Raw genomic sequence first — 26,835 nt, forward strand, 5'->3', positions numbered from 1 at the left:
ATGGGACTAAGACTGCAGAGCCCTGGCTCCCCGACTACCTACCAATTGCCGGCCCTTTGTGGGGGTCTCTTCTACTTTATCTGGCCTGAAAGAGATTGGGATGTTTCTCATTCCGGGGCTCCTGGGGGGTTGGTTCGCAGTATTTCCAGGGATATGGAGCGTGCTGTGGGCACTGGTGGGAAGCTTGGGTGTCTCCTTCCAGACTATCTGTGCTTCCTCATCTGTTTCTTCAGCTTCTGGACCTTGAGCACCAGGGCTTCAGCCCTGACCCCCTCCTGCCCTTCCAGCAGGGCCTAGTTCAGCTCCAGCTGCTGCTCCAGCAACTCCTCAGCTTGGTCCAGCTCAGCTGTGTGGTGGGCTTAGGGCCCTGTTGAGGGGGAGAGGGGGAGGGAGCATCAGCCAGGGCAGGGGGCTAAGGCCCTTGGAACCTGTGTTGCAGGGTCTGGCTGTAAGGGAGGAATTCGACCTTCCTTTCTCTTTTTCTAGCCCATTTGCTTAAGGCCCCCTGTAGAGCTCCGTCTTGTGCCTGTTCCTTGTCTTATTTACACAGTGCTATGAGCGTTAAAAAGTAGTCAAGAAAATAGTTTTCATGCTTGCTGGAAAGCAGGCATCTTTCAGCTATCCTTTGTGTCTCTGATCTCCCTCCAATAAGTTGGTGAGTTTTATTCTTTATTTTTGATTAAGAAGGATGAAGTTATAAAAGTTAGGCTGCTAGTTCTCTGTGTGTGTGTGTGTGTGTAAATATAAGACTTCTCTCCTTGTAAAGTGTGTGTGTGTAAAAGAAAAGACCTCTCCTTGTAAAAGCTTTTTACAGATGTTTATACTTGTAACACTTTTTGTATTTGCAGCTGGCATTTACCCACTTTATGGTCTCTCAACTTCTGGAAATTATGGATATTAATTAGACATAAAAATTGATCATTTCTATGCACTACTGGTGATACCTAATTTAAAAATACAGATTAACCATCAAATATGAGGGAGTGATGGGGAGTGATGCGGGGATTTAAGTAAAAAATTGAAATTAGTTTTACATAGTTGTAAAGACTTCAGATTTAAGAATTTTCCTTTAAAAAACACTTATTAATGAATGTGTGAGTGTAATGGAATGAGACAGCAGATTGAATGGGAAAATTACTTCTGTTTTTTTCTGGAGATTCATGACCTCCTAAGCAACCTAAACGGTACTGAGTAGCTTGGATTTTTATTTTTCCTTTCTTTAAAAAAAGAAAAAACATCCCATAAAATAAAATGAATCAAATACAAATCAGATGGTCTGAAAAAGCTTTGTGTTTAAAAACAAAACATACACACATAAATACTGAAATGGAAAGAAATTTGGCACTAAACTCCTCCACAGTACCCTAGTTTGCCCAAATGTTGGATAAAAGTATTTTATGAGTGTACAATATTTTCTAAATACATTTGTTGATAAACTTGCATGCCTTTGCTTCTCTCCAGAGATAAGTACTAAATTAGATTTTAATGTCTCTTAAATTTAATGGAGCTCTGTGTCCCCTCCAAATCTCATGTTGCCCCAGTGTTGGAGGTGGGGCATAGTGGAAGATGTTTGGATCATGGGGACGTATCCTTCATGAATGACATGGCACTATCTGCCTGATGATGAGTGAGTTCACGTGAGACCTGGTTGCTTAAAAGGTGTGTGGTACCTCCCCCTCCCTCTCTTGTTCCTGCTTTCACCGTGTGACAATCCTGCTCCTGCTTCACCTTCTGCCATGAGTAAAAGTCCCCTGAGACCTCCCCACAAGCTGAGCAGATGCTGGCTTGAACAGCCCGTAGATCCATGAGCCAATTAAACCTTTTGTCTTTATAAATTACCCTGTCTCAGGTATTCATTTATAGCAATGCAAGAACAGCCTAATACAAGCGCCTATTTCGATTGGCATAAACAGACCAAGTAAGACTTTTGTAAGGAAACCAAATTTTCAGAGAGAAAGTAAAAAAAAAAAACTTCAATGGGTAAGTTTACTAGCTTTTTAAGGAATTTCAAATAGTTAAGGAGGTGGGTTGAAGAAGTTAGCCATGGTTTAATGGCCTTGATTGCTAGATTACAAGAAACAAAGATATGCATATGTTACCAAATAACAGGAAACAATCTAAGACTGTCAGTATTTTTAAATAAGAGGTTTTTAATCCTATTAAGAAGTGGGCAAAGGATCTAAATAGACATTTTTCAAAAGAAAACATACAAATGGCCAACAGGTGTATGAAAAAGGGCTTATTATCACTAATCAGGGAAATGCAAATCAGAACCATGAGATGTCATCTTAGAATGGCTGCTATCAAAAAGACAGAAAATAACAGATTCTGGGAAGGATACAGAGAAAAGTGAACTCTCATACACTGTTGGTGGAAATGTAAATTAATACAACCATTATGGGAAAACAGTATGGAAATTTCTCAGAAAACTAATAAAACTACTATATGATCGATCCAGCAGTTACACTACTGGGTACTTATTCAAAGGAAAGGAAATCAATATATCAAAGAGATGCATGTACCCTCATGTTTATTACAGCACTTTTTACAATAGCAAAGATATGGAATCAACCTAAGTGTCCACCAACGGATGAATGGATAAAGAAAATGGAGTATATTTACACAATGAAATACTATTTGGCCATAAAAAACAATGAAATCACGTAATTTGCAGCAACATGGATGGAACTGGAGGTCATTAAGTGAAATAAACCAGCGACAGAAAGCTATTATATGCCTCCCAACTCATATGTGGGAGCTAAAAAAGTTGATTTCATGGAGGTAAAAGGTAGAATGATTGTTATAAAAGGCTGGGAAGAATGTCAGTGGGGAGGTGTTGGGAGAGACAATGAAGAAAGGTTGGTTAATGGGCAAAAACATACATTTAGAATGAGTAAGTTATAATCTAGTAGAGTAGGGTGACTAAACAATGTATTGTACATTTCAAAATAGGTAGATGTAAGGACTTGAAATGTTCTCAGCACATAGAAATGATAAATGCTTGTGGTGATGGATGTCCAAATACCGACCTGATATTACAGAATCTATGCATGTAAAATATCACATATGTTCCATAAATGTGTACAAGTATGTATCAAAAAATTAGCTCTAAAAAAAATGAGGTTTTTGTCATTTGTTATGTAAATGGTGGAAAAAGATCAGGTAATATTACTAAACAAAGTGAATACTTGGACAATTAAGACAAGTGTAACAATTTTTATTGAAGTCAACTATATCTTTGCCCTGATGTGAAAAATAATACTGCTCTAAAGTTTCTAATTTATGTAAAATTTTGATATGTTTTTCTATGGAAAGCATAATTTGAATGTCATAAATTTTCTACACTGATTTAATAGATCAGGTAAGATTTTTGTTTCCACAAAACACTTAAGATTATGAAGATATAAAAAATGTGTGTTTAACTAAATTAGTAGTTTTCGATTGGGGGTGATTTCACCACTCATGGAACAATTGATAATATCTGGAGACATTTTTGATGGTCAAAATTGGGACGTTGCTACTGGTGTCTTTGTGGATGGAGGCCAGGGATGAGGCTAAATATCATATAGCTCCCCACAGTAAATAACTATATGGTCCAAAATGTCAAGAGCACTGAGGCTGTGAAACACTGAACTAAATTACAGCTTTATAAAAAAGCATTTGTTTCTCTGATGCTACAGATCATAAGATGATGCTGTATTCCATTTACTTGATAGTTATTCCATTTACAGTTTCTATGTAAAAAATGGTCATATTCTTAAAATTCATCCATGTTATTGTATATATCAATAGTTTCTTTTATTGTTAACATTTCATTATATGGATATACCACAATTTTATCCATTCACCAGTTTAAGGACAATTGGATTATTTCAAAGTTTGGGTGATTATTAATAAAGCTTCTATAAACATTGTTACATAAAGAATTTGGGCTTTTTCCTTCGTTCTTGGGAGACTATAAATCCTTGGAATTTCTCTAGGAATAGGAATGTATTTGATTCGTGAGCCCCTTGGATTATCAAAGTTTATGCTAACAAGATGAGATGACTTGGGATGGAGGCTGGTCCCCAGAAAATTTAACCTGTGATTAGATTGTTGGGATTTTGAGCCAGCTGACCTCTAAGGAGGGGAGAAAGAGTTGAGATTGGATTCAATCACATGGCTAATCAGTTGTGCCTGTGTAATGAATCCCCAATTAGAACTCTGGACAGCAAAACTCAGTAGCGTTTCTTCTGTTTGAAGAACAGATTGGTGTGCCAAAAGGATATCAAAGAAGAAAATTTAAACATATTTAATTTCAAAGATCTAATTGGCTTTTATTAGCAATTCATGAGCCCAGCAGCATCCAGTCTACAAAATAGAAAGGAGTGCCAATAAGCTAGACAGAATGGATGGGTTTTATGGCAGAAAAAAGTGGAAGCAAGCAAGAACAATGAACAAATTAATGGATGGATTGTTTTAAAATTACATTTGTTTTACAGGAGTAAACAAAATCTTACTGGCCTAACAGAATTTGGCATCATCTCCTGATTTCTCAGAAGGTCATATCTTATAAGTGGACCATTTAGGTTTGGTGACCTGGAACCTTGGCATAAGTGACTCCATTTTGGGCCTGCTGCCTTTTCTTTAAAAAAGAGTGACACCCTAATTCCATGGGAAGAGCACACAAGAGCCCTGTGTTGCAGAACCTCCTAGACCTTGCCCTTTGTCTCTTCTGGCTGTTTCTGACTTTTACTTCTTATAATAAAGAATAAAACTACAATCATGATTACAGTGCTTTCCTGAGTTACATGAGTCACTCTCTTATAGGACCTGGGAACGTTGTGGAAACCAAAGGATTTGTAGCCAGCTGATCAAAAATGCAGGTGACTTGGGCACCCGCAAGTGCATCTGGGCCTCAGAAGTAAGGGAAGTCTTATTGAGGAGCATGCTTTTAAACCTGAGATGTGTGGTGCTAACTCTGTGTGGTTAGCATTGAAGTTGATTACACCTGGTGTAGGTGTCATCAGAATAAACAGTCATGTGCCAGTCCATGGACATATGTCTTAATTATCTTGGATAAATTCCCAGGAGTGGGATTGCCAAGTTATGTGATAAATGTATATTTAATTTTATGAGAAACTGCCAAACTATTTTCCAAAGTAGTTGTAGCATTTTGCATTTCCACCAGCAGTGTGTGTTTCCGTTGCTCTGCATCCTTCCTAACACTTGTATTATAAGGCTTTTCTTGTCTTTAAGTTTAGCCATCTTAATGGGTATACAGTTATCTCTGATTGTGGCTTTAATTTGGGTTTTCCTGATGACTAACGTGTTATACACCTTTTTATATACTTATTTGCCATTCTCTCTCTTTGGTAAAGTGGGTGCTCAAATCTTTTGCTCATTTCTTTTTATTTTGGTTTTTTATTAATGAGTTCTAGGAATTATGTGTACATTATGGATACAGGTTCTTTATGTGTGCTTTGCAAAGGTTTTCTCTGTATCTTTTAATTTTCTTAACAGTATTTCTCAAAGGGCAGGAGTTTTTAATTTTGATGAAATGCAATTTATCAGTTTTTCCCTTTCATTCTTAGAAAACTTTGCTTAACTCAGCACCACAAAGACATTCTCTTACATTTTCTTTCAGAAGCTTTTTATTTTTGGATTTTACATTTAGGTCTATAGTCCATCTCTCAAATATATTTTTATGTATGATGTGAGGTATAAGTTTGGGTTTTTTTTTTATGAATCCCCAATTATTCCAGCACAATTTGTTGAAAAGATCATTCTGTCCCCCATTAAATTACCTTGACACCTTTGTTGAATCAGTTGTTGACCATGTATATGTGGTTCTATTTCTGGATTTTTGTTCCATGGATCTATATATATATTCTTCGGCCAATACTGCAAAGTTATAGTAAATCTTAAAATTCGGTAGTGTGAGTCCTCCAACTTGGTTTTGATTTTTCAAAATAGCTTTAGCTATTGGGGCTCCTTTGCTTCTCCATACAAATTTTAGGATCAGCATGTCTGCCAGATAAAATGAACAAATGAAAACCAAAAAAAAAAAAAAAACCTCTACTAAGGTTTGCATTTAATCTATAGCTCAGTTTGGTGAGAATTGGCATCTTAATATTGAATCTTCCAATCTATGAATATAGCAGAATTTCTTTTATCAGTGTTTTATAGTTTCATTGAACAAACTCTTCATATATTTTGCTAGATTTATTCAGTGTTTCGTGTTTTTTGATGTTATTATAAATGGTTCTGTATTTTAATTTTAACTTTCGATTGTTAATTGCTAGCATGTAATAATACAATATTTTATATTCATCTTATATTTGGTGACCTTGCTAAACTCACTTGAAGATTCTGTGGGATTTTCTGCATAGACAATCATATCATCTGTTAATAAAGGCAGTTTAAAATCTTCACTTTTAATTTTTTTGTGTGTTTTTTATTAATTTTATTATGTAGAGATGGGGTTTTGCCACGTTGCCCAGACTGGTCTCAAACTGCTGGGCTTAAGTGATCTACCCGCCTTGGCCTCCCAAAGTGCTGGTATTACAGGCATGAACCACCACACCTGGCCTAAAATCTTCATTTTCAATCCCTTCGCCTTTTATTTCTCTCTTGTTTTATTTTACTGTCTAGGAACTCCAGCATATTGCTGAACAAGAATGATGAGAGTGGACATCTTTACCTTGTTCTTAATCTTAAGGGAGAGGTGTCTTTTGCCATTCAGTTTGAAGTTAGTTGTCGGTTTTTTGTAGATGTCATTTATTGGAATGAGGGAGTTTTTCTTTATTCCTATTTGCTGACAGCTTTTATCACAAATACATTTTGAAGATTTCAAATACTTTATATCATTTTCAGTTATCATGTGGTATTGTTTTTTACTCTGTTGATATGGAGAATTACATGATTTTCAAACACTGAATAAACTTTGCATTCCTGAGATTAATCCCAATTGGTCATGACATATAATCCTTTTTGTATATTGTTGGATTTGAATCTCTATTATTAAGGATTTTTGCATATATAATCATGAGGGATATTAGTCACTTGTTTTCTTTTAATGTTTGGTTTGTGTAGCAAAGCAACAACATCATAAAATGAGTTGGGGTGTATTCCCTCTTTTTTTTTTATATTCTAGAAGGATACATTATTTCTTCCTAATTGTTAGAATTTGCCTGTTAGGCTATGGTTTTCTTTTGTGGAAAGTTTTGAACTACAAACTCAGTGTGTTTTATAGATAAAGGACTGTTTGAGTTATTTATTTCTTCTTGAGAAAGCTTTGGTAGTTGGAGTCTTTGAAGGAATTTTATCTGAACTGTTCATTTCATCTAAATCAGGATTTCTCAACCAAGGTAACATTTGGGCAAGATAATTCTTTGTTGTGGGAGGATGTTCTGTGCAATATGGGATGTTTTAGCAGCATCTCAGGCCTCTACCTACTAGATGCAGGAGCAAACCCCCCAGTTGTGATGGTTAAAAATGTCTCCAGACATTTTGCCAAATGTCCCCTATTGGTTGAGGACCACTGATTTAAGCAATCCAATTCATTGGCATAAAGTTGCCTATATATAGTATTCCCCTCCTACTCTTTAATATATATGAGAACTGTGAGGATATACCTTCTTTTACTCCTGATATTGGTAATTTGTGTTTCTTCTTCTTTACCCTTCCATTCCCCCTGTCTCTACTCTGCCTCCTCTCTCTTTCTCTCATCAGATTGGCTAAAGTTTAATTATTTGTATTGATCTTTGCAAATACCTGTTTTTTGTTTCATTGATTTTTCTCAGTTGTTTTTCTGTTTTCTGTTTTATTTATGTCTACTCTATTGTTTATTTCCTTTTGCTTGATTTAGGTTTAATTTACTCTTCTTTTTCTAATAAGGTGGAAGCTTAGATTATTGACTTCAAACTTTTTTTGTTTTCTAATATAATCATTTAATACTATAAATTTCCCTCTAAGTATGCTTTAGTTATATCCCACAAATTAGGAGTTTCTTAAAAATTCATTTTGATTTAATTCAGAAGATATTCTTTTTCTATTTGATTTATTCTTTGTCCTATGGGTTATTTAGAGGTGTGTTGTTTAATTTCTAAATATTTTGATTTTTTCATATTTTTCTATTGATTTCTAGTTTAATTCCTTTTTAGTTGGAGAACACACTTAATGTGATTTATTTTAAATGTGTTGAGGTTTGTCTTGTAACCTAGAATATGATCTGTCTTGTCAAAAGAATATATATTCTGCTTGTTACTGGGTAGAGTGTTCAGTGATTATTGGTTAGATCAAGTTGGTTGGTTGTGCTATTCAAGATTGTAATATCCTTACCAACTTTTTTTTAAATTTGGTCTTTTAATTACTGAAAGAAGAATACTGACGTCTCCCACTAAAATTATAAATTCTGTCTATGTTTCCTTTTATTTCTGTCAGGTTTTGCATCATGTTTTTGAAGCTTTGTTCTTAGATGTATACATGTGTAAGATATTTATATCTATATGATGAATTGACCAATTTATGATTGCCTAATGTTCTTCTTTATCCCTGGTAATATTCTTTGTTTTGAAGTCTACTTCATCTGATATTTGTAAAGCCACTCCAGCTTTCTTTAGATTAGTGTTTGAATAGTGTATCTTTTTCATTCTTTTACTTTTAAGCTATTTGTGTCTTTATTGTTTAGAGACAGGCTTGGTGAACTTTTTCCGTAAATGGCTAGATAGGTAAAATTTTCGACACTATAGATCACATATGTAAAGCCATTCTTTGCTTTAAGGCCTTAAAAAAATATGTGCGGCTGTAGTTAGCCAGTGGGTTGTAGTGTGTTGACCCTTTTTTTAACAGGTTTTTTTGTTGACAAGACAGAGTCAGCTTTTTTTGTTGTTTGTTTTAAAAAAATCTCTGCCTTTTACTTTATATTAATGTAATGTATTAGATGTGGTCATTTTAATGTGTTAAATGTAGTTAAACCATTTGTTTTTAATTATTGATAAGCGTTGAATTTAAATTTGTCTTGTTGTAGCTGCTTTATATTTGTCCCATTTGTTCTTTATTCCCTTTTAATCTTTTTTTGTATGGAATATTTTTTATGATTCCATTTTATCTTCTCTAGTGGGTTATTATTAGTTTTACTTTCTATTTAAGATGAGTGGTTTCTCTAAGATCTGAAATATACAACTTTAGTTCACCACAGCTGCCTTAAAATATTATACAGCTTTGTTTATAGCCGAAGTCTTATAACAGTATATTTCTATAAGCCCTATAATAAACTTATTTATTTTATGTTAGACATCTCTTAAAGTGATTAAAAAGAAGAAAAGTACTGTTTGTATTTACATTTATTTTTACCATTTCCAGTGCTTTTATTTCTTTGTGCAGATCCAAGTTTCTATCTGGTAATATACCCCTGCCAGAAAATTTTTAATTTAACATTCACTGTGGCACATGTCTGCTACCTTTGACTTCTCTCAGTTTTTGTTGCCTAAAAGTTTTTATTTCACCTTCATTTTTGAACAATATTTTCACTGTGCATAGAATTCTGTGTTGACTATACTTTTTTCAGTACTTTGTATATGCCACTCCATAAGTGTAAAAAGGTCAGTGGTTGCAGGGACTTGGGAAGAGGGAAGGGAGGGATGAATAGGTGACACATGAGGGAAAACTATTCTGAATGAAATCAAAATGGTGGATACATGTCATAAGGGCTTGTGTCAAAACCCATAGAACTGTACAATACAAAGAATAAACCTTAGTGTAGATGATGTACTATAGTTACTAATAGTGCAATCCTATTGTGTAGTTATTATAATTGCATTATTAATATAAGCAGTTATAACAAATATATCACATTGATGCAAGATTTTAATTATAGGAAAAACTGGGGATGGGGAATGAGGAGCAGGGTGGTTTAAATATATGGAACTCTGTACTATCTCTCAATTACTCTGTAAATCTAAAACTGTACTTAAAAATAGTCTTAATGATTTTTTAAAAATATCACTCCATGGCTTGCCTTGCTTGGTTTTGTTAGAGAAGTCTGCTGTAATTCTTTTTTTGTATGTATTGCACCTTTTTTTCTATTATTCTAATTTTTTAGGTGCCTTCAGTAATCCTTGTTTTACTATATAGTTTGACTATGATGTGTCTAGGGGAGTGTGTGTGTCCATAAGCACATGCTCCCGTGCACATGTGTATTTTCATCTTGCTCACGATTGTGTTCCTTGGGTCTATAGTATTATGTCTTTTATTATTTCTGGAAAATTATCTTTACCTATTTCTTGTTTTTGGTTCCTTTACTGTATTTTCTGGGACTCCGTTACTCAGATGTTCTCTTAGTGGTGTCCTACATTTCTGGAATTTTTTTCATTGCTTTTTCTCTTTGTGCTCAATCCAGGAGAGAGGATTTGATTGATTCACCCAGTCAACATCCAGTTTAGGGCATTTCTGTTGGGTGGAGATTTCAGAATGGAGCACCTCAGGAGTCATCTTTGGATCAGGAGCCATTCTTTGTCCCATCAGCCATGGCAGTGCTTTATGGTGTGGAACATGGATGCCTGCCACTGATTCTCTCCTTAGAACATCACAAGAAAGGAGATTTCTAATGCAGAGATGTCATAGTCATGGTCAGCAGCCCAAGTATGGCAGACTCCTGTCCAATAGATGTTACAAGGGCAACAGGAAAAGCAGAATCATCCTTTGGGAGAAGGAAATCAAGATAATTTTCAAATGCATGTCTTAAAACCCAGAAATACCATTCAGAAGTTCTGAGTATACATATATGGGTTTGTAAGATATAGTTATTTCCGTTTTACATAGGAAATATTTGAGATAGAATTAGGAGTTCCCTCTGAGGAGTCAGTTTAAATGATACTTACAATCATGCAATTAATAATACCCTGATGATTAGATACCAGGTCTGGGTTCCTATTACAGCAGAAGTACATCCCACCAAAACTGCACCTGTCTGAAGTTGGTGCATAGAAAACAGCTTTTAAGGAATTCACTAATTAATTCCCTCTGCTGAAGGCTAATTGTTGGAAAGATACTCCTTTATTAGTTGTGGTGAGACCCTGTCCCTTCCTGGCTACTTCTACTTGTAACTGACCTGAGCTTTTTCACAGAGTGAGTCAACATGCAGTGAGGGAAATGAAAAGGGGCATTGGAATAAGATTCTCCTGACTAAAATACTGTGTCTGTAACCCACTGGCTAAGTGACCCTATTCACTGATAAAATCATTCCAGGGCAGGGGCTAGCTTGAGCCTCAGGTGTGCCCATTCTAGGATTCAGATGCTTTTGGGTATATAGTTGACTTATGGAGAGGCCCTACGAACCCTCTGAAAGACAATGTGTCCTAAGAGAAGTGAGAGGGAGTCTGGAATAAAAGCTTGGTCAAATAACCTTGCTCCAGTGATAAGTAAGGAATAACACAGAGGGCAGTGTCTCAAAGAGGGGCTTTCCCAAAATCACTGCAAAACCTTGGAGTCACAGGGCAGTGACTCCATGTAGCCAAGACTGTAGCCCAGAAATGAAATCAATGAATTCTCAGTTCAGCGGAACAGTTTTGGTGTGCCAGGTGTCTGGAGAGCAGAACACATCTTAGGCACCTGTGAACCATTGACAAGCAGAGCTCTGGTGGACGTGAGACCCAGCGAGGTTCTGGATCCTGGCTCTTCTTGGATGTGTTGCTTTAGGAGTTGTTTTCCTGTTAGGCTAAGTCATTTATTTTTCTTAGGAAACTTTTCACTCATTAGAAGTTAAGCTTTCTAAATGATGTCCACACATTCTTTTGCAGAGCTATTTATATTTCTTGAATTATTGCTGAGCTTGCAAATTACATTGAGGATTTTCTTATATAAATAAAACAGCATCAAATTAGCATTAAAAAAATTAGTTTCTGTTTCTTTAGTTCATCTGCTAGCTGGTACTTAGAGCCCATCCGTTGGTCTTGGTGCTGTGAAGTGCAATGATATAGCCTTCCATTTATGGAGTTACTTAATTTATTTCTGTTGGGCTGCAGTCATGGAGATAAGCTTACCACGAGTCAGCTTACAACTTATAAAAAATAATTAGGCACTTTTACATTCTATCTTCTAACTCTCCACTTCAGAGTGGCCCTTCAGAGTTTGATTCATGAGGCTATTCTTTATTGATGGGTGACATGCCTTTCCCTGAATAATAGCAATCCTAGCTAACAATTAGTGCTTGACATTTGAAGTGCTTTAAATCCTTTTAAAACCCCCGAAGATTTAAGTATTATTATTATTACCTCCATTCTATAGCCGGAGAGACTCAGTTACAGAGCAGGGTACATCATCTGTGCACAGTCACATCGTTGAGACTTGGCACCAGAATTCCAAGTTGCTCTTAATCACTCTGTAGTTCTGCCTCCAAATAGTGAGAGAAGAGAGCCACTGGGTGGAAAGTCAAGTTTGCAAGCAAAGAGACTGGACTGTGAGTCACAATGGGAGCAAATGTTTAGGACAGTAAAACCAGTGGCTCATGAGATATGAGCACATGTGGTTGACTGATTCATGAATGTGGGAGCTCTGAGTACATAACACTATTAAGTGGATGACTCCTTGAAAACTGGACATAGGACATGCAAGGCGTTATTGCTTCATATCAATTAGTGGGTCTGTTTCTATAAAGTGACAAGCATGAATTCATTTTCTTTGTCTTATCAATTCTTGCTCCCCTCCAATGACTTGGGAAGAAATTCAGATGACTTCTAATATTTATCAGAGATGAAACTATTGATTCATACCTTTAAGGATGATACATTCAGAGTGCTAATTTCAAGAAGAAATAACAGTTTCAAAGTTACTTTATCTCAATGTTTTACTAGAAGGAAGACCTACATAAGTTTGTCCCAAGACTAAGGCAAGTCTAAAGGATTGATGCCACAGGCTGGCCAGGCACCATTGGCATGAGGGACTGAGAAACTTGGGATGGAATGTACTGTATTGGAAGAGGGTTAAAGAATGGTAGGTCAGGAAGGAAGGGGTGGGATATCTATCACTCATTTAGATGGTCCTCAAGTCCTGTTTCTGCTATGAGTCTGAAGGTAAAGAGTATAATGAAAGATAAGATCGAAAATGAATAAATCTAGGACACTGAGAGTACAAGGTGTCAGGAACTTGGCATGGAACTTAGGGCTTTACAATCTGGGCACAGAAATGTGACAGTGAGGGCCTTAGCAGCCATGGTGGTACCTTTACAGGCATTAATCAGCACAAAACTGAGCAGATGAGAGTTAAAAAAAAAAAAATGCTGAAACCTAAAGGGTAGTCAAGACGACCAGGCTAAGGAACACAGGAGATGTCTTCTAGAATAGTTTAGGGAGAATTTAAGGCACCTGTAGGTCTCCCAGGATGGATGAACAAGGGAGAGAACCAGTCATTAGTGGCTATATTGCAACCCGGTGTTTATCTACAGGCTGTGCTGACAAAGCTTATTGTGCAATGGGGTTGTGTGGCTGTTCTCTTTAGAACTGCTGCCCCTTTTGTCTCCTATTTAGAATTTATGAATCATCTAGTACAAGAGTTACTTCAGACTATGACAAACCAATCAGTGCTATTGTGGTGAAAGTTTCTAGCTTCCTTAAGTCTTTCTAATAAGCTAAGGCTCATTAACAGATAATCCTCTGACAATAAATTGGAAAATAACAATAAAAGGACAGTTGTTTTATACTGTTCAGGTAGTTCTTGAAGAGATTGGTTTCTAAAATACACAGTCTTTAAAACTGTCCACAGAGTAGTATAGTTAAGCCTTTGAGATTGTTGGAGAACAGAGCCTGCTATTCTCTTGGAATATCTTTCATCAGCATGTGCTGTTTCTTTTTCTTTTCAAGACATTAAAAGATCAAAGAAGTATGAAATGTGCCCTAAGGCAGCTGAGCTGCTAATCATACACAAAGAAATGAAACTGTGATGGGGTTGTGAACAAACGCCTTTTGGCACCTGTTTTTGTCATCTTGGTTTGTTTTTCTTCCCACAGCATTTTACACCTCCTAATTTAATTTGTGTCCGGGGGCCCCCCTTCTTCCAGTTGTTCAGACCTGGAGGGCACAAACACACATTCCAGCTGTGGTTATTGCAGCTTAACATGGAGCAGGGATTGAGCCAAGAGCACTGGCCAAATCATATTCAGGCCTTGAGGTCTTGCACTCACACCGCCTTATCCACTGTGAGCTGGTAACTTGAGACTGTGAGTCTGATAGGGAGTCTGCAAAGTTCAAACACTGTCAGGAAGTTTATCCTATTCAAACAGTGCTTTCAAGGGGACTTAGAGGGACATTGGCTTGGAGTGGCCCATGTAGGAGCTTTGCAATATGAAAAGGAATTTTGGTTGGAGTAGCTCCTGTGACATTCTCGCCATACTCCATTGAATTTGTGCCAGTCCACCTCTCCATTCTCAGGAGAGTCAAGCTGCTATTTTGATGTGCTTTCTGGGGAACATAGGCAGATCCTGGGTGCCAACAGCAGACACACACACTAAGCTAGGAGTATGAAAAATTGGAAAGTTTGCTTTTGGTTCTGCACTTTAACACAATGGCAATAATATGAACAGACAGTGGTAGTATGCTTTCTCTTTGGACCACAGACAATGGGAATTTAACCTTAATCCTCATTCCTGCTGCTTTCCAAAGGAAGATGAAAGGTAGTTGCAGAGTTGAGCAGACAGAATGATACGAATTTGAAAATCTCAGCAGGTGAGGGGCTCAATGCACTATCCTCAAGGACAGTGCTTCTCTAGATCTGTTTTCTGCTGAAGCCATCAGTGTAAAACTACTGTTCATTATTTCTGTAACTTCCCCAGGATGATAAGGGATGTCAGCAATAACAAGGTACATTAAACAGACCATAAATTTATCTCCAGGACTAAAATAATACTTGAGTGCAAAAATAAATGGATCTGGCTGCCTCATAAACTAAAAACTTAGTACCCAAAGGGACAAAATGAGCCCAGAAATAATCCAAATACATAAGAAAATTCACTTCATGATAAAAAGAACATCTGAAATTAGTGGGTCAAAGAGGGCAATTTAATAATGGGTGTTGCGACAAATAATGAGCTTGTTCATACCTTACCTGTGTATCACAGTAAACTTAAAATACATTAAAAATCACACATTTAGAAACAAATTCTGAAAGCACCAGAAGAAAATATTAGGATAATTACTTTTTATCCTTGAAGTGGAGAAGGTCTAATGATGACTCAAAATCCAAAAACCATGAAATAAATAATGCAAGTACATAAAGATAACTTTTGCATAGCAAATTATACTGTACGTACATAAAAAGTTAAATGACAAATTGGGAAAATTTTTTAACTCATATAACAAAGACTAAATTCCTAATACATACACATCCAAAATTCAATTTGAAAAAAGATTTATTTTAAACATAAAGTCAGCATATTATACACATTCTGACCCTTGCCTTTCAGCTCAGTGAAAGCTTCTTACTTTTTCACAGCTGTGTTTCATTGGGGGAATCATAATTTCTTTAACCATTCCCCTAGTGATGAATATATGAGTTTGTTTTTTCAAATCTTCTGCCATTAAATCATTTTTCAAAAAGAAGAATTATAGTGTTCAAAAGCTGAGACTCTGAAATCAGGTTGCCTGTGGGTTCGAGTTTTGGCTCTGTCAATTTCAAGCTACTTAACCTTGGGCAAGTCTTAACCTGTCTGTTTCCTCATTTGTATAAGAGATTTGAAGTTAATAGAATCAACAACAGGAGACAGTTGTGAGGATTCAGTGTGCTAATACGTAGGTGAAGGACTTAGACTAGTACCTGGAGTACAGTAAGTCCTCTGAAAGTGTTAGCTGTTATTATCACTATGTGCCAAATGATAGAAATTTGACTAACTTTATAAACTTCTGCTTTTATAATGTTTAGGACTCATGGTAAGACAGGCAGAACTTAAAGGGGAGATGCTGTTTCTTAATGGCAAAAAGGGAAGTCCAATGGTGAGGCAATAACTGTTTCTTGCTGTTTAATGAACAGCTGCTTAAAAATGCAGCATGTCAGTCACCAACGTAGACATCAGTAAATGAAAGGAGTGGCTTTGAAACGTGAATTTTAATAATCATAGCAGGAAATTCTGCTGCAGATAGACCCAGAAAACATTTTGAGAAAATAATACTATCCCCTGGGTGAATGATACTCAAACTGTAACTATAGTGCCTTAGAGAAATTGATCAGGTTCAAGCTTCATGGAAGTTAAGCCATAGTTTAGATACTTAAAAACATCATAGACCAGCCCAGGGGAGAAAATTTCAATGAAGTATCAGAATGTATGATGTTAACTTTACCAAGTCATTATTACTTCATAACTACCTTCTGGGCATGTTGCTTGTTTGTGTTTTGCATTCTAATTTATATTGTATGTCCTGAGGTCTGGAAGCTTGATTTCTAGTTTGTCCCCTAAGTCCAGGATATATTCTCTTAACACATTTTGTTAAACACATTTTAATGCTCTCTAAACACATTTTAATGTCATTTAGAGCTACTAAAGATAGAGAGAAGTTCTAATGCTTGCTTCAAGATTTTTTGTAGCCCTGTGAGATTGAGATTGGTGGTATAAAAGAAATAGTACAAGCTTTATAGTCAGTCAAATCCCAGCCCATCAATTACTAAACTGGGAAATGTTGGGAAAGTTATTAAACTTAGAAAATCAGTTTCCTCTTTTATATCATGGTGGTAATACTGTACTCAATGCCCACAGTTATTCTAGAGAATAGAGATAATGCCCATAAAGAGGAAGCCACGTAGCAGGTTTTCAATGAATGGCAGTATTATTTGATTAAAGCTGTCTTTTCTAGGGACTTCTCTTCTTGTTGTCTGATGCCCCCTCCTGGACAGTCCAGAACCTGAGCTAAGCAACTGTCAACATCACTTGTTTGAAACTAAAGGTCATGAGGTATGCAGAAGCAGTGTTTTAGGAAGAGTCTGAAATCAAAGCCAGAGCCAGTCCAACCAAGGTGCAAATCCAGAGGGTATGGTAGAGGTGGAAACCAGAGAAATTAGATGAGGGTGGAGGTGGAAGCCTGGAGGAATTGTCTGAATGACAATATAAGATATTACTTCCCACTGATAGTTACATGCCCAGAATTTACATACATTATCCCAGTTAATCTTCACCAAAATTTCACAGGACAGTGGTCCCCAACCTTTTTGGCACCAGTGACTGGTTACGTGGAAGACAACTTTTCCACAAATGGCTGCAAGTGGGATGGTTTTGAGATGAAACTGTTCCACCCCTGATCATTGGGCATTAGTCAGATTCTCATAAGGAGCACAACCTAGATCCCTCACATGCACAGTTCACAACAGGATTCATGCTCCTATGAGAATCTAATGCCACTGCTAATCTGACAGAAAGCGAAGCCAGGTGCGGTGGCTCACACCTGTAATCCCAGCACATTGGGAGGCCGAGGTGGGTGGATCACCTGAGGCCAGGACTTTGAGACCAGCCTGACCAACATGGCGAAACCCTGTCTCTACTAAAAATATGAAAATTAGCCCGGTGTGGTGGCGTGCGCCTGCAATCCCAGCTACTTGGCAGGCTGAGGCATGAGAATCACTTGAACCTGGGAGGCAGAGGTTGCAGTGAGCCAAGATCGCACCACTGCAGTCCAACCTGGGCAACACAGTGAGACTTTGTCTCAAAAAACAAAACAAACAAACAAACAGAAAGTAGAGCTCAGGTGGTAATGCTTGCTCACCCACCGCTCACCTCCTGCTGTACAGCCTGGTTCCTAACAGGCCACAGACCAGTACCGTTGATGGCCCAGGGGTTGGGGGCCCCTGCTATAAAACATAGGAGTAAATCTTAATAAATTTTGATTAGGCGATAGCTTCTTATATGTGACACCAAAAACACAAAGAACCAAAGAAAAAAATAGATACATTAGACTTTATCAAAATTAAAAATTTTGTGTTTCAAAGAGCACTATCTAGAAAGTGAAAAAACAACCCACAGGGAGAAAATATTTGTAGACTATATATCCGATAAGAGACTTGTAACCAGAATTTCTAAATATATATATATAAAGACTATATAAAGAACTCTTACAAACCTAATAATAAAAAGACAAACTATTTAATTAAAAGATGGACAAAGGATCTGAATAAACATTCCTCCAAATAAGATTTACAAATAGTAGCATGTGAAAAAGAAGTTCAACATCATTAGTCATTAGGGAAATAAAAACCAAAGCCACAATGAGTTAGTACCTCATATTCACTAGAATGGCATTAATAAAAAAGATAAAGACATGGAGAAATATAAAACTGATGGGAATGTAAAATGGTGCAGCCACTTTGAAAAACAGTGTGGCAGCTCTTCAAAATGTTTAACATCGAGTTACCATAATACCCAGCAGTCATGCCTAGATTTATACGCAAGGGAAATGAAAACATATATCCACACAAATTCTTGTACACGAATGTTCATAGCAGCACTATTAATAACAACCTGAAGATGGAGGCAACACAAATATCCATCAATGAATGTATAAATAAAATGTATTCATACGATGGAATTTTATTTGGTTGTAACAAGGAAAAAGTTTTAATACAGTCTACAATATGGTTAAAACTTGAAAATACTATGCTAAGTGAAAGAAACTAGTCACAAAAGGCCACATAATGTATAATTCCATTTATATGAAATGACCCAACAGAGAAATTCCATGGAAACACAAAGTAGATTAGTGTTTACCAGGGGCTGTGGGAAGGAAGAGAGCTGGGGAGTGACTGCTAATGGATATGTAGTTTGTTTCTGGGGTGATGAAAACATTCTAGAATTAAATAGTGGGGATGGTTGCATAATTTTATGAATATACAGACATACCTCATTTTATTGTACTTTTTCACAAACCGAAAGTTTCTGGCAATCCTCTGTCAAGCAAGTCTTAATCATTGGCATCCTCCAATGAAATATACTTGCTTTGTGTCTCTGTGTCACCTTTTGGTAATTCTTTTTAATATGTCAAACTTTTATTATCATTTTTAAATTTTATTTTTCCATAAGTTACTGGGGTACAGGTAGTATTTGGTTACATGAGTAAGTTCTTTAATGGTGATTTGTGAGATTTTGGTGCATGCATCACCCAAGAAGTATACACTGCACCATATTTGTAATCTTTTATCCCTCGTCCCCCTCCCACCCTTCCCCCCAAGTCCCCAAAGTCCATTGTATCACTCTTATGCCTTTGCATCCTCATAGCTTAGCTCCCACGTATCAGTGAGATCATATGATGTTTGGTTTCCATTCCTGAATTACATCACTTAGAATAATAATCTCCAAGGCCAGGCATGGTGGCTTATGCCTGTAATCCCAGCACTTTGGGAGGCCAAAGTGGGCGGATCACCTGAGGTCAGGAGTTCTAGACCAGCCTGGTCAACATGGTGAAACCCCACTTCTACTAAAAATACAAAAATTAGCCAGGCATGGTGGTGGGCACCTGTAATCCCAGCTACTTGGGAGGCTGAGGCAGGAGAATCATTTGAACCTGGGAGGCAGAAGTTGTAATGAGCCAAGACCACGCCATTGCACTCCAGTCTGGGCAACAAGAGTGAAACTCTGTCTCAAAAAAAAAAAAATAATAATAATAATAATAGTCTCCAGTCTCATCTAGGTCACTGCAAATGCTGTTAATTCATTCCTTTTTATGGCTGTGTAGTATTCAATCGTGTATATATACCACACTTTCTTTATCTACTCATTGATTGATGGGCATTTGGGTTGGTTCCACGATTTTGCAATTGTAACTTGTGCTGGTATAAACATGCATATGCAAGTATCTTTTTTGAATAATGACTTCTTTTCCCCCAGTAGTGGGATTGCTGGATCAAATGGTAGTTCTACTTTTAGTTATTTAAGGAATCTCCACACTGTTTTCCTTAGTGGCTGTACTAGTTTACATTCCTACCAGCAGTGTGGAAGTGTTCCCTGTTCACTGCATCCACACTAACATCTACTGTTTTTTGATTTTTTGATTATGGACATTCTTGCAGGAGTAAGGTGGTATCGCACAGTTGTTTTGATTGGCATTTCCCTGATCATTAGTGATGCTGAGCATTTTTTTGTATGTTTGTTGGCCATTTGTATATCTTCTTTTGAGAATCATCTATTCATGTCCTTAGCCTACTTTTTGATGGGATCTTTTGTTTTTTTCTTACTGATTTGTTTGAGTTCATTGTAGATTCTGGGTATTAGTCCTTTGTCAGATGTATAGATTGTGAAGATTTTCTCCCACTCTGTGGGTTGTCTGTTTACTCTGCTGACTGTTCCTTTTGCCGTGCAAAAGCTCTTTAATTATGTCCCAGCTGTTTATCTTTGTTTTTATTGCATTTGCTTTTGGGTTCTTGGTCATGAAATCGGTGCCTAAGCGAATGTCTAGTAGGGCTTTTTCCAGTGTTATATTCTAGAATTTTTATAGTTTCAGGTCTTAGGTTTAAGTCCTTAATCTATCTTGAGTTGATTTTTGTATAAGGTGAGAGATGAGGATCCAGTTTCATTCTCCTACATGTGGTTAGCCAATTATTCCAGCACCATTTGTTGAAAAGGGTGTCCTTTTCCCACTTTATGTTTTTGTTTGCTTTTTTGAAGATCAGTTGGCTGTAAGTATTTGGGTTTATTTCTGGGTTCTCTATTCTGCCCCATTGGTCTGTGTGCCTGTTTTTGTACCAGGACCATGCTGTTTTGGTGACTATGGCCTTATAGTATAGTTTGAAATCAGGTAGTGTAATGCCTCCAGATTTGTTGTTTTTGCTTAGTCTTGCTTTGACTGCAGGTTCTTTTTTGGTTCCATATGAATTTTAGAATTGTTTTTTCTAATTTTGTGAAGAATGATGGTGATATTCTGATAGGGATTGTGTTGAATTTGTAGATTGCTTTTGGCAGTATGGTCATTTTCACAATAGTGATTCTACACATCCATGAGCATGGGATGTGCTTCCATTTGTTTGTGTCGTCTATGATATCTTTCAACAGTAGTTTGTAGTTTTCCGTGTAAGTCTTCCGACTCGTTTGTTAGGTGTATTCCTAAGTATTTTATTTTTTTTTGCAGCTGTTGTAAAAGGGGTTGAGTTGTTTTCATTCTCCGCTTGGTCACTGTTGCTGTATAGAAGAGCTGCTGATTTGTGTACATTAATCTTGTATTTGGAAGCTTTGCTGAATTCTTTTATCAGTTCTAGGAGCATTCTAGAGGAGTCCCTAGGGTTTTCAAGGTAAACGATCATATCATCAGCAAACAGTGACAGTTTAACTTCCTCTTTACCAATTTGGATGCCCTTTCTTTCTCTTGTCTGATTGCTCTGGCTAGGACTTCCAGTACTATGTTGAAGAGGAGTGGTGAGAGTGGGCATCCTTGTCTTGCTCCAGTTATCAGAGGGAATGCTTTCAACTTTTCCCCATTCAGTATTATGTTGGCTGTGGGTTTGTCATAGATGGCATTTATTACATTAAGGCACGTCCCTTCTATGCCAGTTTTGCTGAGAGTTTTAATCATAAAGGATGCTGGATTTTGTCAAATGCTTTTTCTGCATCTATTGAGGCGATCATGTGATTTTTGTTTTTAATTATGTTTATGTGGTGTATCACATATATTGACTTGCATCCCTGCATCCCTGGTATGAAAACCACTTGATCATAGTGGTTTATCTTTTTGATATATTGTTGGATTTGGTTAGCTAGTGTTTTGCTAAGGATTTTAGCATCTATGTTTATCAAGAATATCAGTCTGTAGTTTTCTTTTTTGGTCATGTCCTTTCCCGGTTTTGGTATTAGAGTGATACTGGCTTCATAGAATGAATTAGGGAGGGTTCCTTCTTTTTCTATCTTGTGGAATAGTGTCAAAAGGATTGGTACCAATTCTTTGAATGTCTGGTAGAATTCTGCTGTGAATCCGTCTGGTCCTAGCCTTTTGTTGTTGTTGTTGTTGCTAATTTTTAAATTACCATTTCAATCTTGCTGCTTGTTATTGGTCTGTTCAGGGGATCTAATTCTTCCTGATTTAAGCTAGGAGGGTTGTATTTTTCCAGGAATTTATCCCTCTCTTCTAGGTTTTTCTAGTTTATATGTGTAAAGGTGTTCATAGTAGCCTTGAATGATCTTTTGTATTTCAGTGGTGTCAGTTGTAATATCTCCTGTTTCATTTCTTAGTGAGGTTATGTGGATTTTCTTTCTTCTTTTCTTGGTTAATTTTGCTAATGGTTTATCAATTTTATTTATCTCTTCGAAGAACCAGCTTTTTGTTTCATTTATCTTTTGTATTTTTTCGGGGGGGGGCATTCAATTTCATTTAGATCTTGGTTATTTCCTTTCTTCTGCTGTGTTTGGGTTTGGTTTGTTTTTGTTTCTCTAGTTCCTTAGGTGTGGCCTTCGATTGTCTGTTGGTGCTCTTTCAGATTTTTTGATGTAGGCATTTAGGGCTATGAACTTTCCTCTTAGCACTGCCTTTGCTAAATCCCAGACATTTTAATAGGTTGTGTCATTACTGTCAATCAGTTTGAAGAATTTTTAAATTTCCATCTTGATTTCGTTTTTGACCCCATGCTCATTCAGGAGCAGGTTATTTAATTTCCATGTACTTGCATGGTTTTGAAGGTTCCTTTTGGAGTTGATTTCCAGTTTTATTCCACTGTGGTCTGGGAGAGTGCTTGATATAATTTCAATTTTCTTAAATTTATTGAGGCTCGTTTTATGGTCTATTATACAGTCTATCTTGGAGAAAGTTCCATGCACTGTTGAATACAATGCGTATTCTGTGGTTGTTGGATGACATGTTCTGTATATATCTGTTAAGGCCATTTGTTCCAAGGTATAGTTTAAATCCATTGTTTCTTTGTTGACTTCCTGTCTTAATGACCTGTCTGCTACTGTCAGTGGAGTGTTGAAGTCTCCAACTATTATCGTGTTGCTATCTCATTTCTTAGGCCTGTTAGTAATTGTTTTATACATTTGGGAGCTACAGTGTTAGGTGCATATATGTTTAGGATTGTGATATCTTCCTTTTGGACAAGGCCTTTTACCATTATATAATGTCCCTCTTTGTCTCTTTTAACCGCTATTGCTTTAAAGTTTGTTTTGTCAGATATAAGAACAGCTACCCCAACTCGCTTTTTGGTGTCCATTTGCATGAAATGCCTTTTTCCACCCCTTTACTTTAAGTTTATGTGAGTCTTGATGTGTTAGGTAAGTCTCCTGAAGGCAGCAGATAGTTGGTTGGTGAGTTCTTATCCATTCTGCAGTTCTGTATCTTTTAAGTGGAACATTTAGGCCATTTACATTCAATGTTGGTATTGAAATGTGACGACATTATTGTTATTATATCTGTTATGGTCATCTGTGATCAGTGATCTTTCATGTTACAGTTGCAGTTGTTTTGGAGTGCCATGAACTGTATCATTTATAAGACAGCCAAGTTAATCGATAGATGTTGCATGTGTTCTGCCTGTTTCACCAACCAACCATTCTTCCATCTCTTTCCGTCTCCTCATGCACACAATATTGAAATTAAGCAGTGACTTCTAAGTGTTCAAGTGAGTCACACAACTCTCACTTTAAATCAAAAGCTAGAAATGATAAGCTTAGTGAGAAAAGCGTGTCAAAACCTAAGATAGGGCTATAACTAGGCCTCTTGCAACAGTTAGCCAAATGGTGAATGCAAAGGAAAAAATTGTGAAAGAAATTAAAATTGCTACTCCAGTGAACACACAGATGGTAAGAAAGTGAAATAGCCTTATTGCTCATATGGAGAAAGTTTGAATGGTCTGAATAGATGATCAAACCAGCCAAAACATTCCCTTAAGCTAAAGCCTTATCCAGAGTAAGGCTGTACCTCTCTTCAATTCTATGAAGGCTGAGAGGAGGCAGCTGCAGAAGAAAAGTTTGAAGCTAACAGAGGTTGGCTCAGAAGGTTTAATGAAAGAAGCCATCTCCATAACATAAAAGTACAAGGTGAAGCAGCAAGTGCTGATATAGAAGCTACAGCAAGTTCTCCAGAAGATCTAGCTAAGATCACTGTTGAAAGCATCTACACTAAACAACAGATTTTCAATGTAGATGAAACAGCCTCCTATTGGAAGAAGATGCTAGCTAGACTCTCATAGCTGAAGAGGACAAGTCAATGCCTGGCTTGAAAGTGTCAAAGGACAGGCTGATTCTCTTGTTAGGGGCTACTGTAGCAACTTTAAGTTGAAGCCAATGCTAACTTACTATTCTGAAAATCCTAAAGCCCCTAAGAATTATGCTAAGTCAATTTTGCCGGTGCTCTAGAAATGGAACAACAAAGGCTCAATGACAGTATATGTTTATAGCATAGTTTATTGGAATATTTTAAGCCCACTGTTGAGAACTGCTGCTCAGAAAAAGAGATTCCTTTAGAAATATTACTGCTCATTGACAATGGACCTGATCACCCAAGAGCTCTGATGGGGATGTACAAGAAGATTAATGTTGTTTTCATGCCTCCAGATACAACATCCATTCTGTAGCTCATGGATCAAGAAGTCATTTTGATTTTCAAGTCTTATTATTTAAAAAATGCATTTCATAAGGCTATAGCTGCCATAGGTAGTGGTTTCTTTGACAAATCTGGGCAAAATAAATTGAATTCTGGAAAGGATTAATCATTCTAAATGCCATGATGAATATTCATGCTTCATGGGAGGAGCTCAAAATATCAACATTCAGAGGAGTTTGGAAGAATTTGATTCCAACTCTCATGGATAACTTTGAGGTATTCAAGACTTCACTGCAGATGTAGTGGAAATAGCAAAAGAACTAGAATTAGAAGTGGAGCCTGAAAATGAGACTGAATTGCTATAATCTCATGCTCAAACTTGAATGGATAAGGAGTTGCTTCTTATGGATGAGCAAAGAAAGTGATTTATGGAAATGAATCTACTGGTGATGATGCTGTGAATATTGTTGAAGTGACAAATGCTTTAGGGTATTACATAAACTTAGTTGATAAAGCAACAGCAGGGTTGGAGAGGATTGACTCCAACTTTGAAAGATGTTCTACTGTGGGTCAAATATTATCAGCAAGTTAACCACATCACATGCTACAGAAAAACCTTTTGTGAAAGGAAGGCTCAATCGATATGACAAACTTTATTGTTGTCTTATTTTGAGAAAATGCCACAGACACCCCAGCCTTCAGAAAACACCAGCCTAATCAGTCAGCAGCCATCTACATTGGAGGTAAGACCTTCTACCAGCAAAAAGATTACAACTTGTTAAAGGTTCAGATGACTGTTAGCTTCTTTTTAGCAATAAAGTATTTTTAAATTAAGATTTGTACATCTTTTTAAACATAATGCTATTGCACACTTAATAGGCTACAGTATACTGTAAATGTAACTTTCATATGCACTGGGAAACCAAAAAGTTTGTGTGACTTGCTTTATTATGATACTTGCTTTATTGTGGTGGTCAGGAACCCAACTTGCAGTATCTGCAACATACCTGTCCTAAAAACCATTGAGCTGTGTTCTTTAAATGTGTGCATTTTATACTGTGTGAATTACATCTCAATACAGTTATTCAAAATGAAAACTTTAAAAAGTTTATGAAGTAAATATTATTTCTACTTAATAGATAAAGTAACTGAGGCTTGTTGAAGGCCACTATGGCTAGTATTCAAAAGCGGTTTGTCAACTCCAAAACCTGGATTGCGCTTTTTGAAAAAACTTTTAATGTCTGGGCTTTTATTTTAATTTTTGGTTGGAACCTTGGCTCCTTCACTTACTGTCTTCTCCTGCTTCTCTTTCCTTTTTATTATTTTAAAAATTTCAAGAGCTTTAGGGGTACAAGTGGTTTTTGGTTACATGGGTGAATTGTATAGTGGTGAAGTCTCGGATTTTAGTCTACCCATCACCTGAATAGTGTGCATTTTACCCAACAGGTGATTTTTTGTCCCTCACCCTCCTCCCACCTTCCTCCCTTTTGAGTGTCCAATGTCCATTATAACACTGTGTATGCCTTTGCATACCCATAGCTTAGCTCTAGCTTATAAGTGAGAACATGAGGTATTTGGTTTTCTGTTCCTGAGTTACTTCACTTAGGATAATGGCCTCCAGTTTCATCCAAGTTGCTGCAAAAGACATTACTTTGTTCATTTTTATAGCTGAGTAGTATTCCATGGTATGTGTATACCACATTTTCTTTGTCCACTTATCAGTTGTTAGGCACTCAGGTTGGTTCCATATCTTTGCAACTGTGAATTGTGCTGTAATAAATATATGCATGTGGGTGTCTTTTTGGTATAATAACCTCTTTTCCTTTGGGTAGATACCCAGTAGTTGGATTACTGGATCAAATGGTAGATCTACCTTTAGTTCTTTGAGAAATCTCCATACTGTTTTCCATAGAGGTTATACTAATTTACATTCCCACCAATGGTGTGTAGGCATTCCCTTTTTACCACATCTACGCCAACATCTATTGTTTTTTGATTTTTCAGTAATGGGCATTCTGACTAGGGTAAGGTGGTAACTCATTGTGTTTTTAATTTGCATTTCTCTGATGATTAGTGATATTGAGCATTTTTTCATGTTTGTTGGCCCTTTGTGTATCTTTTGAGAAATGTCTGTTCATGTTTTTTGCCCACTTTTAAAATGGGATTATTTGGCTTTTTTTATTGCTGATTTCTTTGAGTTCCTTGTAGATTCTGGATATTAGTCCTTTGTCAGATGTATAATTTGCAAATATTTTCTCCCATTCTGTCAGTTGTCTGTTTACTATGTTGATTATTTCTTTTGCTGTGCAGAAGGCTTTTAGTTTAATTAAGTCCCATTTATTTATTTTTGTTTTTGTTGCATTTGCTT

General features: G+C 36.7%; 1 pseudogene; it reads left to right on the forward strand.

The window, feature by feature from the left end:
* Positions 1-25,268, forward strand: LOC129041549 (tigger transposable element-derived protein 1-like; annotated as a pseudogene).
* Positions 25,269-26,835: the final 1,567 nt, after the last annotated feature.

This window comes from Pongo pygmaeus, chromosome 6, assembly GCF_028885625.2.
Source record: "Pongo pygmaeus isolate AG05252 chromosome 6, NHGRI_mPonPyg2-v2.0_pri, whole genome shotgun sequence".
Lineage (NCBI taxonomy): Eukaryota > Metazoa > Chordata > Mammalia > Primates > Hominidae > Pongo > Pongo pygmaeus.